Below are 16412 nucleotides of genomic sequence, written 5' to 3' on the forward strand. Positions count from 1 at the left end.
CATGCACCTTCTGTGTTTGTTTGCCAGCTGCACCCCATCCCTGTGAGACACCCTCACAAGTGCTACCATGCCAATCCTCTTCCACATGTTGCTGTAAAAAAATTGGCATAGCCTGCTTACAAAAGTACCTCACGGGGGGTGGGGAGGGCACAGCTGGCAAACAAAGGTGCGTGTTATTTGTGTAAAAATATGATCTTGACAAAAACTCTAGATGTAGGCAAGATTATTATGCTCATTTTTTAGATGAAGAAATGTAGGCACAGAGAGGTTATATGACCTGCTTAAGTCTCACAGCTGGTATCATATGAACCTAAGCAGTCTGATTGCACAGTAAAAGCTTTTATCCATAAGTTATGCTACTTCTTCAAAATTCTGAGGGAAGTTACATCTAACCTAGAACTCTATACCCAGCCAAACTATCAAATTGTAGTACAGAATAGGCATTTTCAGGTATCTCAAAAAATGCATCCTTTCTCAGAAAGTTACTAATACGTAATTTACCAAAATGAGGCAGTAAACCAAGAAAGACAGGAAGTCTAGGCTACAGGGATTGTAGTGCAGACTGAAAGGCAAAGGGAATTCCCATAATAATAGTCCAGCAGGCCAAGACAACAATCACTTTACAATGAAAGAGAGAGCTGAGGGATGATGGAGGGTACCCTTTGCTGCCAATAAAAAATGCGATAAATTATCTAATGGGGTTGGATGTACTGAAAGAAGTTATACAGTTCAGTGGGGCAGTCTGGGGGCAAATTAGCAATAATGTATAGAAAACCAAGCAGTCAAAGAAATAAGTCAACTATTTACTCCAGGTATAGTAATAAATTATACAAGAAAAGAAATATAACCATATGACTCCACTGTGAATAATTTCGTATTTATCTAATCATAATGTGAATATTAAATATTGATTTTCCCTGACGTGATGAGATAATTACATAAAGAAAATGGGGGAGGGAAAGTGAGGAGGGGCCAGGAGTGGGGGAGCAACATAAAAGAGCTACATCTTTCATAGCAGTAAGTCAATAGCTGATAATATCTAAAACTATAAAATCAAGAAATAGTAATATAAGCATATTACTTTAAAACATGTTGCTAATTGCAAAAGAAACAGTAAAAAATGTTTGAAATGGTTGCCTCTATTAATTGGTGGGTTTGTAAAAAGTTATAACAGAAATTGCTTTCTTTTGCTGTTGTTACAAGTAGTATGATTTGACTTTTAAAAACTATGTGCTTATGTTACGTTGATAAAAGTAAACTTGAATAAATAACCAGAATAGAACTTTATATTGAATTTATCAAAAACCATACATTTATGATTTTTGAAGAGAAGGCTTAAGTAGAATTAAGGTGGGTGAGGTTTTGAAGATTTGCAAATTAAAAAACAAACTTGACTACAAGAAAAAGTAAGTACTGGTTGTTGTAATAGCCACTAGAAAAAAAAATACAAAAATGTTAAGGATGGGAAGTAAGTATCTAGTCACAGTTTGTAAAATGTTTTTTTTTCATTTACAGTATAGTTTTTCATTGTGCTGTAATTCATTTCTCAGGCCCTGAGGTCTATTTTACTTTACAGGGCATTTACAGCTAACAAATTATCCACATATTGAGAATAAAAAGTATAATAATTTTTAGTGATTTGGGAAAAAATACTCAACTGGTTGCATTCTCCCAACAATTCCATATGACGTATCAAGCTTTAGAATTGTTGGGGCTGGGTTAAAATATTTTCTTACATAGGTGTAAACCAACCATTTGCCAAATGTTTATCTATATATACATACATATAGACACACACAAACAGAACAACAATAAAAAACAAGACAGAAGAGAGAGCACAGCTGTGAGCTATATTCTTTTTATTTTCTGGGTATTGTGCCTTAAGTGAAAGTTTACAAATAAAGTCAATCGCTCTCATACAAAAACTTAAACACACCTGGCTATGTATTCCTAGCTGTTCTCCCCCTAATGAGACAGCACAGTCCTCCTCTCCGCCCGGTATTCCCCATGTCCATTCAACCTGCTCCTGTCCCCTCTGCCTTCTCATCTCCTCTCCAGACATGAGTTGCTCACATAGTCTCATGTGTCTACTTGAGCCAAGAAGCTCATTCCTCACCAGTATCATTTTCTGTCTTATATAGTCCAATCCAATCCATGTCTGAAGAGTTGGCTTTGGGAATGGTTTCAGTCTTGGCCTAACAAACGATCTGGGGACCATGACCTCCACGGTCCTTCTAGTCTCAAACTAGTCTGGTCTTTTTATGAGAATTTGAGATCTCCATCCCACTGTTCTCCAGCTCCATCAGGGATTCTCTGTTTTGTTCCCTGTCAGGGCAGTCATTGGTGGTAGCCAGACACCATTTAGTTCTTCCGGTCTCAGGCTGATGGAGTCTCTGGTTTATGTGGCCCTTTCTGCCTCTTGGGCTCATCTTTACCTTGTGTCCTTGGTGTTCTTTATTCTCCTTTGCACCAGGTGGGTTGAGACCAATTGATGCGTCTTAGATGGCCACTTGCTAGCGTTTAAGACCCCCAGATGTCACTCACTGAAGTAGGATGCAGAACGTTTTCTTAATACATTTTGTTATGCCAATTGATCTAGATGTCCCCTGAAACCATGGTCCCCAAGACCCCCACCCCTGCTACTCTGGCCTTTGAAGCATTTGGTTTTATTCAGGAAACTTCTTCGCTTTTGGTTTAGTCCAGTTGTGCTGACCTCTCCTGTACTATGTGTTGTCTTTCCCTTCATCTAATATAGTTCTTGTCTCCTATCTAATTAGCAAATACCCTTCTCCCTCCCTCCCCACTCTCGTAACCATCAAAGAATGTTTTCTTCTGTGTTTAAACTTTTTCTTGAGTTCTTATAATAGTGGTCTTATACAATATTTGTCATTTTGTAACTGACCGACTTCACTCAGCATAATGCATTCCAGATTCATCTATGTTATGAGGTGCTTCACAGATTCATCGTTGTTCTGTACTGTTGTGTAGTACTTCATTGTGTGTATGTACCATAGCTTGTTTATCCATTCATCTGTTGATGGGCACCTTGGTTGCTTCCATCTCTGCTATTGTAAACAGTGCTGCAGTGAACATGGGTATGCATATATCTGTTCAGGTGAAGGCTCTTATTTCTCTAGGATGTATTCCAAAGAGTGGAATTGCTGGATCGTATGGTGGTTCTCTTGTGACCTATATTCTTAAAAGTTCATCTTTTAACTATAGCTACTAAAGTGATACCAGGGATCTCTGATAAGCTTGCTTTGTAAGTAGTTCAACACTGGTCAGGGCTCTTTTTTTAGGAACTGTTATTTTCCATAAAAGGAGCCCTGGTGGTGGTAACTGAAAGGCTGGCAGTTTGAACCCATCAGCTGCTCTGTGGAAGAAAGATGTGGCAGTCTGCTTCTGTAAAGATTACAGCGTTGGAAACCATAGTGGTCAGTTCTTCTCTGTGCTATAGGGCTGCTATGAGTTGGAATCGACTTGACAGTAAAGGGTTAGACTTTTTGGAGGACTTATTTTCCATATTACAAATTATAAAGCTCCTTGTAAAGGCTAACAAAGCTAGGGCTGCAAAAGCATATCACCATCAACAAAGCCGGCAATTTCTAGCACTTGTATTTGTTTTAACTTTTCTCATTAGGCATTTTAGTGTTTGTCCTACTCTATAATACTAAAAAAAAAAAAAACAACTTTTGTGAAGATAACAGAAGTTTAAAAAGCATTATCCAAAATGTGGTAATTCTCATTCAGGTCTTGGTTACTTTGAAATGTATACAAGGCTTTGTACTATATACTGACGGCTCTACCAGTTTAATATACGCACTCATTTTATACTATCCCAACTTATAAGTAGTTTGATCCACTGGTAATGGACTAGTAAAAACCACAATTAAAAATATTTTTTTCTTGTTTTATTTCTTGATTAATTACAATGTTCAAACAGACCACTGGAAATAACTTCCTTTTAAAATTCTTAGTTTTTCTCACTTTCATTCCTTTTTTTTTTTTAGATATGGCATGGGTCTCATTAATGTCATTAGTTGCGATGCCTGCTGAGAGAAAATGCTGACTTCATGATCGTGGAATCAATTTTCTGAATTAAAAAAGTTTGTGAGCCTATTTCTTGCATAGTATTTATTTTCTCAGAAGCATTCACAGCAGGAGATGCTTTAATTACTGCGGTAGTTGCTAGATTTCCAAATCTACATTTACGTAATGAAAACATATGAAACTTCTTGAAACATCCTATTTTACAGATTTCAGCCATTTAACCTCTGCAACCTACAATGTATGAGGAAGCATACAAAGACTTTAAGAAGTTTCCTTTTCCAGGAAAACTAGAGACTTTGCCTAGATTTATATATGTGGATTTAGGGACAAAGGTTACTCTTGAGTGAAGCAATATATAGTGAAAAGAGATTAGGAAACAGAGAGCGCAAATGCGGAAAGAGGACAGAGAAGAGGAACAGGGACTCTTATGTAGATCTGCGGAGGTACTAGGTTTACAGGTCCCGTACAGAAGAGCTGGGTTTAGCAAAACAATACCATGGAGAGGCTTCTACTGGAGGTATATAAGTATGATGTCCTTCTCTAGAGGCTGGTCCCTCCTAATAACATATCCAAAGCATGTGAGACAGAGTCTCACTATCCTTGCTGTACATCTTCCAAGATCATTCTTTTGGCAGTCCATGATATATTCAATATTCCTTGCCAACACCGCAATTCAAAGGCGTCAATTCTTTAGTTTTCCTTATTCATTGTCCAGCTTTCACATTCATATGAGGCAACTGAAAATACCATGGCTTGGGTGAGGCGGACCTTAGTCCTCAAAGTGACATGCTTGCTTTTCAATGCTTTAAAGAGGTCTTCTGCAGCAGATATGCCCAACACTATACATCATCTAACTTCTTGACTGCTGCTTCCATGGGCATTGATTGCAGATCCAAGTAAAATGAAATTCTTGAAAACTTCAATCTTTTCTCCGTTTACCATGATGTTGCTTATTGGTCCAGTTGTGAGGATGTGGTTTTTATTTATGTTGATATGCAATCCATACTGAAGGCTGTGGTCTTTTATCTTCATCAGTAAGTGCTCTAAGTCCTCTTCACGTTCAGCAAGCAAGGCTGTGTCATCTGCATATTGGAGGTTGTTAACAAGTCTTCCCTCAATTCTGATGTTGCGTTCTTCTTCATATAGTCCAGCTTTCCAGGTTACTTGCTCAGCATACAGATTGAAAAAGTATGATGAAAGGGTACAACCCCGACACACATCTTTCTTGACTTTAAACCATGCAATATCCCCTTGTTCTTGTTCAAACAGCTGCCTCTAGGCCTATGTTCAGGTTCATCATGAGCAGAATTAAATTTTCTGGAATTTGCACTCTTTGCAATGTTATCCATAATTTGTTATGATCCATACAGTAGAATACCTTTGCATAGTCCATAAAACATAGGTAAACATCTTTCTGGTATTCTCTGCTTTCAGCCAGGATCCAGCTGACATCAGCAATGATATCCCTCATTCCATGTTCTCTTCTGAATCTGGCTTGAACTTCTGGCAGTTCCCGGTCAATGTACTACTGCTACCACTTTTGAATGATCTTCAGCAAAATATTACTTGTGTATGGTATTAAAGATATCATTTGATAATTTCCACATTCTGTTGGATCACTTATCTTTGGAATGGGCACAAATACAGATGTTTTCCAGTCACTTGGTCAGGAACCTGTCTTCCGAATTTCTTAACATAGATGAGTGGGCGCTGCATCCGTTTGTTGAAACGTCCCAATTGGTACTCTGTCAGTTCCTGGAGCCTTGTTTTTCACTATTCCCTTCAGTGCAGCTTGGACTTCTTTCAGGATCATTGGTTCTTGATCATATGCCACCTCCTGAAATGGCTGAATATTGACCAGTTCTTTTTGTTACAGTGACACTGTATATTCCTTCCATCTTCTTTTGATGCTTCCTGCATTGCTCAGTATTTTTTCCATAGAATCCTTCAATATTGCAACTCGAGGCTTGAATTTTTTCTTCAGTTCTTTTGTTTTCCTCATGAATGATATCCTTGATGTCATTCCACAACTCATCTTATTTTCGGTCATTAGTCTATTCTTGAGATGGTCTAGAAATTCAGGTGGGATGTATTCAAGATCGTATTTTGGCTCTCATGGACTTGCTCTAATTTTCTTCAGCTTGCATAAGAGCAATTGATGATCTGTTCTGTAGTCAGTGCCTGGCCTTGTTCTGACTGATATTTTCCATCACCTTTTCCATCGTGACTTTTTCATCGTCTGTTTCCATGGATATAGTCGGTTTGATTCCTGTGTATTCCATCTGGCAAGGTCCATGTGTACAGTCGCCGTTTATGTTGTCGATAAAAGGTTATTTGCAATGAAGTCATTGGTCTTACAAAAATCTATCATGTGATCTCCAGTGTCATTTCTTTCTTTTTCTTCCCTGTGAATACATGATTTATTAGGGAAGTAAGAGTCTGCAACTCAGGATCAAGATCAACTTGGAAGTAATAGAACTGAGGAGACAGGATACAGTTCTTCAGTCAGGACAGCTTCCAACCGAAACAGTTCTCAGTTCCTTCTTGGCTATGTTAGCGGATGGCCCTTCTTCTTGGCCTTGCCCAAAGGCTGGGCCTTGCTTGGGCATACTGCTGCCAGGCCTCACTGGGTCTGGCCACTGCTCTAGCCGCCAAGTATTACAACTATTTTGGCTCAGCCAACAAGTGCTTGGAGGCACATAACTCCACCAGCAAGCCTCCTGCCTGAAGGTGCTCAGCTCTCTCTCGCTCTGTGGGTTGGCAAGCCTGCTTCAGCAACCTCATGCCAGTCTCCTGGTTCTCAACACTTCTACTGCTTCTGCTGTTTCCCTGCCACTGGGCTCTGCTGTGGTTGTTGCCATTTCTAGCCCTCTTGTACTGTTTTCCAGTGTTACAGTTCTCTCTCCTGGATCTAGGAGATTCTCAGTGCAGGGACCACAGGTTCACAGAATGCACTTCACTCCAGGCTCTTCTTGATGGTAGTGAGGTACTCCTTGAATTCTGTGCAACTGGCCCTTATGTAAGCCTACTTGTTTTCAATTTCAAGTCATAGCCCTCTCACCAGACCACGAAATGACCAATTCCCTTGGTAGGTCACATTCACTTAACTTGCACATAATCGACCAATTCCCACAAAGTCACTTAACCCTACTTGATGTTTTTACACACTGCATTTACATAACAGACTAACTAATTCTTTGCAAGATTGTGTCCTACCCAATCATTCTGGCAGAATTATAAACCCAAGGCCAGAAGGGCCATATATAAAGAGAAACCCATTGCACTCATAAACAAACAAACAAACAAACAAAGAAAAACAAACCCATGGCTGTCAATTCTGACTCATAGCGACCCTACAGGACAGAGTAGAACTGCCCCACAGGGTTTCCAAGGAGCACCTGCTGGATTTGAACTGCTGATCTTTTGGTTAGCAACTGTAGCACTTAACCACTACACCACCAGGGTTTCCCACTCATATATACATATATATAAATAATTTATGAAAATAGGAGTACATGAGAATAATACCTTTTCAAATCACAAATTGTTCAGATGTTTTCTCTGCATATCTTATTGCTATGTCGATTGAATTTTTTTAAATATATATTTTTTATTGTACTTTAGATGAAGGTTTACAGAACTATAGTTTCTCATTAAACAGTACATATATTGTTTTATAACACTGGTTAACAACCCCACGACATGTCAACACTCTCCCAACACTCATCCTGGGTTCCCTATTACCAGCTTTCCTGTCCCCTTCTGCCTTCTAGTCCTTGCCCCTGGGCTGGTGCCCCTTTAGTCTTGTTTTGTTTTATGGACCTGTCTAATCTTTGGATGAAGGGTGAACCTCAGGAGTGACTTCATTACTGAGCTAAAAGGGTGTCCAGGGGCCTTACCCTTGAGGTTTTTCCAGTCTCTGTCAGGCCAGTAAGTCTGGTCTTTTTTTGTGAGTTAGAATTTTGTTCTACATTTTTCTCCAGCTATGTCCAGGGCCCTCTATTGTGATCCCTGTCAGAGCAGTCAGTGGTGGTAGCCAGGCACTATTTATCTAATTGTGCTGGACTCAGTCTGGTGAAGGCCATGGTAGTTGTGGTCCATTAGTCCTTTGGACTAATCTTTCTCTTGTGTCTTTAGTTTTCTTCATTATTCCTTGCTCCCAATGTGTTGAGACCAGTGGAGTATCCCAGATGGCCCTTCACGGGCACTTAGATCCCAGGCGCTACTCACCAAAGTAGAATGTAGGATGTTTTATTAACTATGTTATGCCATTTGAGCTACATGTTCCCTGAGACTATGGTCCCCACAGCCCTCAGTTCAGTAATTGGTCCCTCAGGATCCAGTGTCATTTCTGTCACCAAGGCCGTATTTTCCAACTACTGATTCTTCTTCTTTGTTTCCAACTTTTGCATTTCAGTCACCAGCAGTTATCAATGCATCTTGATTGCATGTTTGATCAATTTCAGACTGCAAAATTTCTGACTTCATAGAGACTGAATTAATAAGAAATATGTAGTTTTTTTTTATGTAGAAATAGCATACATTCATATGACATACTTCTCTGTCACATACTTTATGATCAGGTATCTAAATAACATTTTAAATGTCAGGATGCATTCTCTATCTAGAATGCTTACAAATACTACTGAAATGACATTAAATACAGTAGAAACAGTGGATGACAAAAACTTTCTAGTCAGTGATTTCTCTTTCTAAAAAGGAGATGGGTAAAAATAAGTATTACTAGTTCAACTACTGTGTATTGGGGAAAGGTATGTATGAAAAAACATATTTAAAAATTTCCCAAGCTTCCTGTGGGTGAGGACTTTGTATTACACATCTTTGTTTACCCCACAATGTCATGCACTGAACCTGACAGATGGTACACATAACCCAAAAAACCAAATCCATCACCTTCAAGTCGATTCCAACTCATTGTGACCCTACAGGACACAGTAGAACTGCCCCATAGATTTTCCAAGGAGTGCCCGGTGGATTTGAACTGCCAACCTTTTGGTTAGCAGTTGTAGCTTTTAACCACTATGCCACCAGGGTTTCCATGGTACACATAAAAAAAATTTTTTTATAGTAGACAATAAATGTTTAATAGATGAGATTTTGAAGAACATAAATTCAACGAATACAATACAGCTATAAAAACAAACAAGGACAATCTCTATACCCTGTAATGGAATGAATCCCAGAATATATATTATTAAATGAAAAAGAAGACACAGAATAATATGTAAAGTATATCACCTTTTATCCAAGAAAGAAGGAAGTATGTGTGTGTATGTAAATACATGGTTAAAAACCATCTCTTAAAAGTAAACTCCAGACACAGATAGCTTCAGTGGTGAATTCTACCAAACATATAATGAAAATATAATTCCAATTCTACACAAGCCTTCCCAAAAATTTGAAAAGGAAGGAATACTTCCCAACTTACTCTATAAGCCAGCCCTGATACCAAAAGCAGATAAAAACATCACAACAAAAGAAAACTGCAGACCAATATCCTCATGAAAATAGATGCAAAAATTCTAAACAAAATTTTAGCAAAACAAATCCAAAAATATATGAAAATTTTAATAATGCTCACTTTGGCAGCACATATACTGAACTCTGACCATACAGAAAAGATTATCATGGCCTCTGCGTAACAATGGAAAGCAAATTTATAAAGTTTCCCATATATATATTTTTTAATATAATATTTTATTGTGTTTTCAGTGAAGGCTTGTACAGCAGTTTAGGTTCCCATCCAACAATTTCTACACAAGTTATTCAGTGACATTGGTTACATTTTCATAATGTGTGAACATTCTCATTTCTGTTTGGTTGTTCTGTTTCTATTAGTTTCCCTGCCCCCTTACATACTCATATTTGTTTGAAAGTAATTATTGGCCATTTAGTTCTCAATTTTTTTCAGAAAAGAAAGAATACATTATAACCACATGGAATTTATTGTATGAATACAGGTTGGTTTATCATTATAAAATCAATCAATATAACACATAATGTTAATAAACTAAAAAGAAAAATCCACATGATCATCTTAATAAATGCAGAAAAACTAGGAATAGAAGGGAGCTTCTAAAACCTGAAAAATACCATCTACAAAAAACTTAGTTAACATCATACTTAATGGTAAAAGATCGAATGCTTTCCCTCTAAGATCAGAAACAAGACAATAATGTCTACTCTCACAGCTTCTAGTCAACATTATATTGAAGGTTCTAGGCAGTGCAATAAGGCAAGAAAATCAACCAGGAGGAATCCAGATTGGAAAGGAAGAAGTAATGCTGCTTTACTTGAGATATAATTGACATAATCATCTATGTAGAAAATCAGATGGAATCTACAAAAAAGCCAATGGAACTACTGAGTTTAGTAAGATTGTAGAATATAAGGCTGATACATATAAATCAATTGTACCTATATATTCCAGCAGTAAAAAATTGGAAGTTGAAATAAAAAAAAAAACAATACCATTTACAATAGCACTAAATACATGAAATATATAGAGATAAAGCTTATAAAAGATGTGAAAGACATCTACATTGAAAATATAAAATGTTGCTAAGAGATATTAAAGAAAACACAAAGGAGAGGTATCTGGTTGATGGGTCTGGAAGACTCAATTTGTTAACATGTCAGTTCTCTCAAATTGTTATAAATACAGGCAGCCCTTGCTTCACACAATACCATGTTAAATGAAAAGTGTATATTGGAGCCGTGCAAAGCAAGGCCTTGGCTCCAGTCTAAACGTGTTGCAGTTAACACAGTACCATGTAACAGCAAGGACTGCCTGTATTCAATGTAACCTCAATCAAAATCCCAGAAGGCTTTTTTGCAGAAATTGACTAATTTTAAAATTTATATGGGAATGCAAAAGCAAAGCATAAACAATTCTGATAAAGTTGACAAAAGCTGGAGAACTAACACTGCCTGAGTTCAAGACTTATAAAGCTACAGTAATCAAGACATAAAGATAGACAAATAGCTAGCAAGTGGCCTTCTAAGATCCATCAGTTGGTCTCAACCCACCTGGAGCAAAGGAGAATGAAGAACAACAAATACACAAGGAAAATATGAACCAAAGAGAAAGAAAGGGCCAAGTAAACCAGAGATTACATCAGCCTGAGACCAGAAGAACTAGAAGGTGCCTGGCTACCACCAATGACTGCAGTGACGGGGAACACAACAGAGAGTCCCTGACAGAACAGGAGAAAACTGGGAAGCAGAATTCAAATTGTAGTAAAAAGACCATATTTAATGGTCTGAGGCTGGAGGGACCCCAGAGGTCATGGCCCCCAAACTCTCTGTTAGCCCCAAACTAAAACCATTCCTGAAGCCAACTCTTCAGACAAAGATTAGACTGGGCTATAAGACAAAATGATACTGGTGAGGAGTGTGCTTCTTAGTTTAAGTAGACACATAACACTGTGTGGGCAGCTCCTGTCTGGAGGTGAGATGAGAAGGCAGAGGGGGAAAGGAGCTGGTTGAATGGACATGGGAAATAAAGGGTGGAGAGAAGAAGTGTGCTGTCACATTGTAGGGAGAGCAACTAGGGTCACGTAACAATGTGTGTGGAGTTTTTGTATGAGAAACTGACTTGAACTGTAAACTTTCACTTAAAACACACAAAAAGAGACAAATAGGTCAATGGGACAGAATGGAGAGTTTTAAAACAAACCCACACATATCTGGACAATGCTGCTAATCAAAAGGTCGGCAGTTCTAATTCAGCAGCCGCTCCGTAGAAACCCCATGGGCAGTTCTACTCTGTCCTGCAGGGTCACTATGAGTTGGAATCAACTCAAGGGCACTGGGTTTAGGTTTTGGATCTTCAACAAAGTTACAAGAATTCAACAGAGAAAGGAGACTTTACAATAAATGGTCCTAGGACAATTGGATATTCATAAGCAAAAAAAAAAAAAAAGAACTTGTATCCATACATCACACCAACTACAAAAATTAACTCGAAATGAATTATGGACCTAAATGTAAAACTTAAAATTATTAAACTTTTAGAAAAAACAAAAGAGAAAATCTTTCTGACAGTTGCCTGAGGCAGAGAGTTAGAATGATCGCAAAGGAGAACTATGGAACTTTTTGGGATAATGAAAATGTTCTATACTTTAATTATGATGTCAGTTACATAGAAGTGTATATTTGATAAAGCTCATTGAGCTATAACTTAAAATAGGTACATTATATTGTATGTGGAAGCTCTGGTGGTGTAGTGGTTAAGTGCTATGGCTGCTGTCCAAAAGGTCAGCAGTTCAAATCCACATGGTGCTCCTTGGAGACTCTATGGGGGCAGTTCTACTTTGTCCTATAGGGTCGCTATAAGTTGAAATCAACTCAACAGCAATGGGTTTAGTTTTGTTATATTGTATGTAAATTATACATCAATGAAATTGATTTTACAATGCATATATCTAATTAAAAAAAAGTGACAGATTATATTTTCCAAAAATAATCACAGCAATATTTCTAATCACACATGCTGTTTTAGAACTATGCCATTCCCCATCAAAATATGGTGTATTTCCTGTTCTCTTGAATCTTGTGGGACTCTGCTGCTATTCATGCTGGACATGATGCTGTATGACTTCCGAAGCTAGATCATAAAGGGCGATATAACTTCAGCTCAGCTGGCTCTTTCTCTCTCTTTTAACATGCTATAAGCAAGCACAGGACACAAGGAGAGGCCACATGAGGTATGGCCAAAGGTCTCTCACTCAGCAGCCAGTATCAACTGCCAGACGTGTCAGTGAGTGAACCTTCAGATGATTCCAGCCCCTAGCCCTCAAGTCTTCTAGTTTACGCTGCAGTGATCATTAAGGTTGAGTGTCAGCTCGGCTGGGCCATGATTCTCAGTGGTTTGGCAGTTATGTAGTCTGGCAGTTGTATAATGATGTAATTACCTCCATGTTGAGATATGATATAATTACCTCCATGATGAGATCTGCTATGAATAGCCAATCAGTTGAAAGGGAGTTTCCTTGGGGGTGTGGCTTGCATCCAATATATGCAGACTTTCTGGCAAAGCTCTCTGGCTTTTGCTCTGCTCTGGATCCAGCATCTGACCTCCAGTTCATGAGACTTGGGCCAGCTGCCTGCCGTCTTACCTGCTGATCTTGGATTTGTTAGCTCCTGTAGCTATGTGAGTCAGAAGAAGCCTCCAGCCTGACACCTCACCCATGGACTTGGGACTTGCCAGCCTATACAACCGCATGAGCCATTTCCTTGAGATAAATCTCTCTCTCTCTCTCTCCTTCTCTCTCTGTATATATACACTTCACTGGTTTTGCCTCTCTAGAGAACCCAGCCCAAAACATTGTGGAATGGATGTCCAAATTGCGGATCCCCCAGAATCTGTGAGCATAATAACCAATTGTGTTATCTCATCATGTTCTGGCGTCATTTGTTATGCAGCCATAGTACCTGGAATATCATGCCATAAAGCAAACTGTTCTGATCAAAACTGTATTATTAACCCTGAATGAAAATATATTTTCTTTGTGCCAGAATGGCATCTCTAATAATGTGTCATATCACACCTTCCCACTTCCCACTACTTTACAACAAACATTTGTTGAGCATTTATCATGTGTAGAAATTCAAGCTTACTTAGAAGTAATTTTCACCAGGTCAGATTTAATAAATGGCAGAACCATAATTTGAACAGTTGTTCTGAAATTAACTCCCTTGTTCTTACCCACAGCGCTATAGTTCCTCTTACAGTAGTGTCACCATAGCTATTGTGGTTGGTGACTAGACTTTGACCAACCAGGGTATTTTTGTTGTACCTCTGAAATTTTCCTTCCACATCTAGTTTTACGGTCCTTTTCCTTGAGATTACTTTTAGCCTTTTTGCCATAACTTTTTGCTCTCCTGATTTCTTTGTCTATCATGTCTGCTGTGTCTATTACCTCCCACTCTGTCACAATCTAGCCATATGATTCTCATCTTTTAAACTGTAATTAGTGCTGCTGAGGGAAATTTTATTAGCATGTTGACAAGTGCTGCTACAAACTCCTTGCATCCAGTATCAGCTGGGCCCTTGAGGCAGCCTAGCAATTTCTCATCATATTCCCTTTCCATTCCTCTAAAGTACCATTAAAATACTACTCTCAGCAGGTGACCCTACTTCTGATTTCACCAAGAAAATCTGACCATTAGCTAAGGGATGTCTTCTGGTTCCTTCTCCTGCCTACAGACCCAGTTCTATCTATACCTTGTCTTTCCTTTTGTCTCAGTGGAAAGAGCCCACCACCCATCTATGCTTTAGACCCCTGTCCACCTGCTGTCTATCAAAGACCTCACTCCATCAGTACATCCTTTTCCTTTCTATTAACTCTTTCCCTCTAGCACAAAAAGATGCTGAAATTCCTCCCATCTTAACCTCCACTCCTACTCCACATGCCCCTCTTGAAAATTATTCTATATTTACTTACTCTACTTTCTCACTACTCATTCCTCTCCCTCAGCCTACCACAATCTGGCTTTTGTCCCCACTGTATTACTGAAACTGCTCTGGCCAAGGTTCCCAATGACTCCATGTTGCCAAATTCCACAGACATCTGTTATTTTCTTACTAGGCCTCTTTATAGCCTTTGACACCACAGAACATCTCTTCATTCTCAGCTTATGTGACAGCATTCTCTGATGACAACTTTCCTACCTCTCCCTCCTACTCCTGGCTCCTCTTTATCCGCTTATCCTTTAAATGTAGGTGTTCCTTAGAGTCCTGAACCTGACCATGTTTGTTTTCATTGTGGCCTTAAATGTTTTTTTCTTTTGGCAATCATATGTATTTCCATGGTTTCTTCTATCACTTACATGATGTAGATTCTTAAATCTTTATCTTTTGCGCAGACCTTGGTCCTAAATTTTAGACCAATATATTTAACTGCCTATTGGTCATCAGGAAACCCTGGTGGCGTAGTGGTTAAGTGCTACGGCTGCTAACCAAAGGGTTGGTGTTCGAATCCACCAGGTGCTCCTTGGAAACTCTATGCGGCAGTTCTACCCTGTCCTCTAGGGTCACTATGAGTCAGAACTGACTCGACGGCACTGGGTTTGGTTTTGGTTTATTGGTCATCAACATTTATGTTTCGAAGTTTTCTCAGGTTCAGTGTGTTCAAAACTCAACTCATTTATTCTCTGTAAAATCCTCCGTGGTCCACTTACCCTTCGATAATATCTATTCGAATAAAATAAATAGTACCACTAGCCAACTATACATGAACTAGAAATATGGGCATTTTCTAGAATTTTTCTTTTTCTTAAGCCCTATATCAACAAGTTAATCTATTCGCTCTCCTTGATATTTCTACATTTATTCTCTGTTCTCCATCCAGAACCACTGCCAAAGTTTTAATTCAGGCAACTATCTCTTGTTTGGACCACTGCAACTTCCTAACTGGTTCTCCCTCTTTATTATAGCCTCCTCCATAATGCTACTTGACTGGTCTTTCTAAAATACAAAACTGATTGTGTAATTCTCCTGCTTAAAACCTACCACTGGCTCCCCTGTTCCCAGAGAATAAAGTTCAAACTTACTGGCATTGCACAGACGCTCATAACCTAACTCGTACATCTCTGACTCTCAGTTTCAAGAAAACCAAACTACTTGTACTTCCTGAACATGCCATGATAATTCACTGCTTCACATCTCTGCACATACTTTTCCTTTACTTTCAATATCCTACTCCCTCCAAGTCCATTTGTGAATTTCTCATCTTATTACAGCAGAATTTACTTTCCTCTCTGTACTACAGCAGGGAATGCTTACACTGTTATATGTTACATTGTATATTAGTTTCCTATTGTTCTTATAACAAATTATCACAAACTTAGTGGTTTAAAACAACACAGATGTATTCTCTTACAGTTCTGGGGGCTGGAAGTCTGATTGTGAGTCTTACGGGGCTAAAATCAAGCTGTCAGCAGGGCTGGTTTCTTCCGGAGGCTCTAGGAGAAAATGTGTTCCCTTGTGTCTTCCAGGTTCTAGAGACTACCGGCATTCCTTGGCTGTTGACTGTATCACTCCAATCTTTGCCTCTGTTATCATATTGCTTTCTCCTATAGCTAAATCTCTCTCTGCCTCCCTCTTATAAAGACCCTGTGATTACCTCAAACCCATCCAGATAATCCAGGATAATCTCTCCACCTCAAGATCCTTAATTTAACCACATGTGCAATGTCCCTTTTGCCATGTGAGGTAACACAGTCAAAGGTTCTAGGATTTAGGACATAGAAATCTTGGGTGGGGGAATAATTTAACCTACCACACACTGTAACAATAATCATTTATTTAAATGCATGCCTCCTTGACTGCACTGTGA

General features: G+C 38.8%; 1 protein-coding gene and 1 non-coding gene across 9 annotated transcripts in view; one reads left to right on the forward strand and one right to left on the reverse strand.

Annotated features, from left to right (window-relative positions):
- CASK (calcium/calmodulin dependent serine protein kinase) overlaps positions 1–16412 on the reverse strand; it is a 455537-nt gene that overhangs the window by 282630 nt on the left and 156495 nt on the right. The gene's annotated exons all lie outside the window — the stretch shown is intronic.
- Positions 9645–9750, forward strand: LOC111752789 (U6 spliceosomal RNA). The gene has a single exon (XR_002787704.1). It is a non-coding gene; the product is annotated as a U6 spliceosomal RNA (small nuclear RNA).

This window comes from Loxodonta africana, chromosome X (assembly GCF_030014295.1).
Source record: "Loxodonta africana isolate mLoxAfr1 chromosome X, mLoxAfr1.hap2, whole genome shotgun sequence".
NCBI lineage: Eukaryota > Metazoa > Chordata > Mammalia > Proboscidea > Elephantidae > Loxodonta > Loxodonta africana.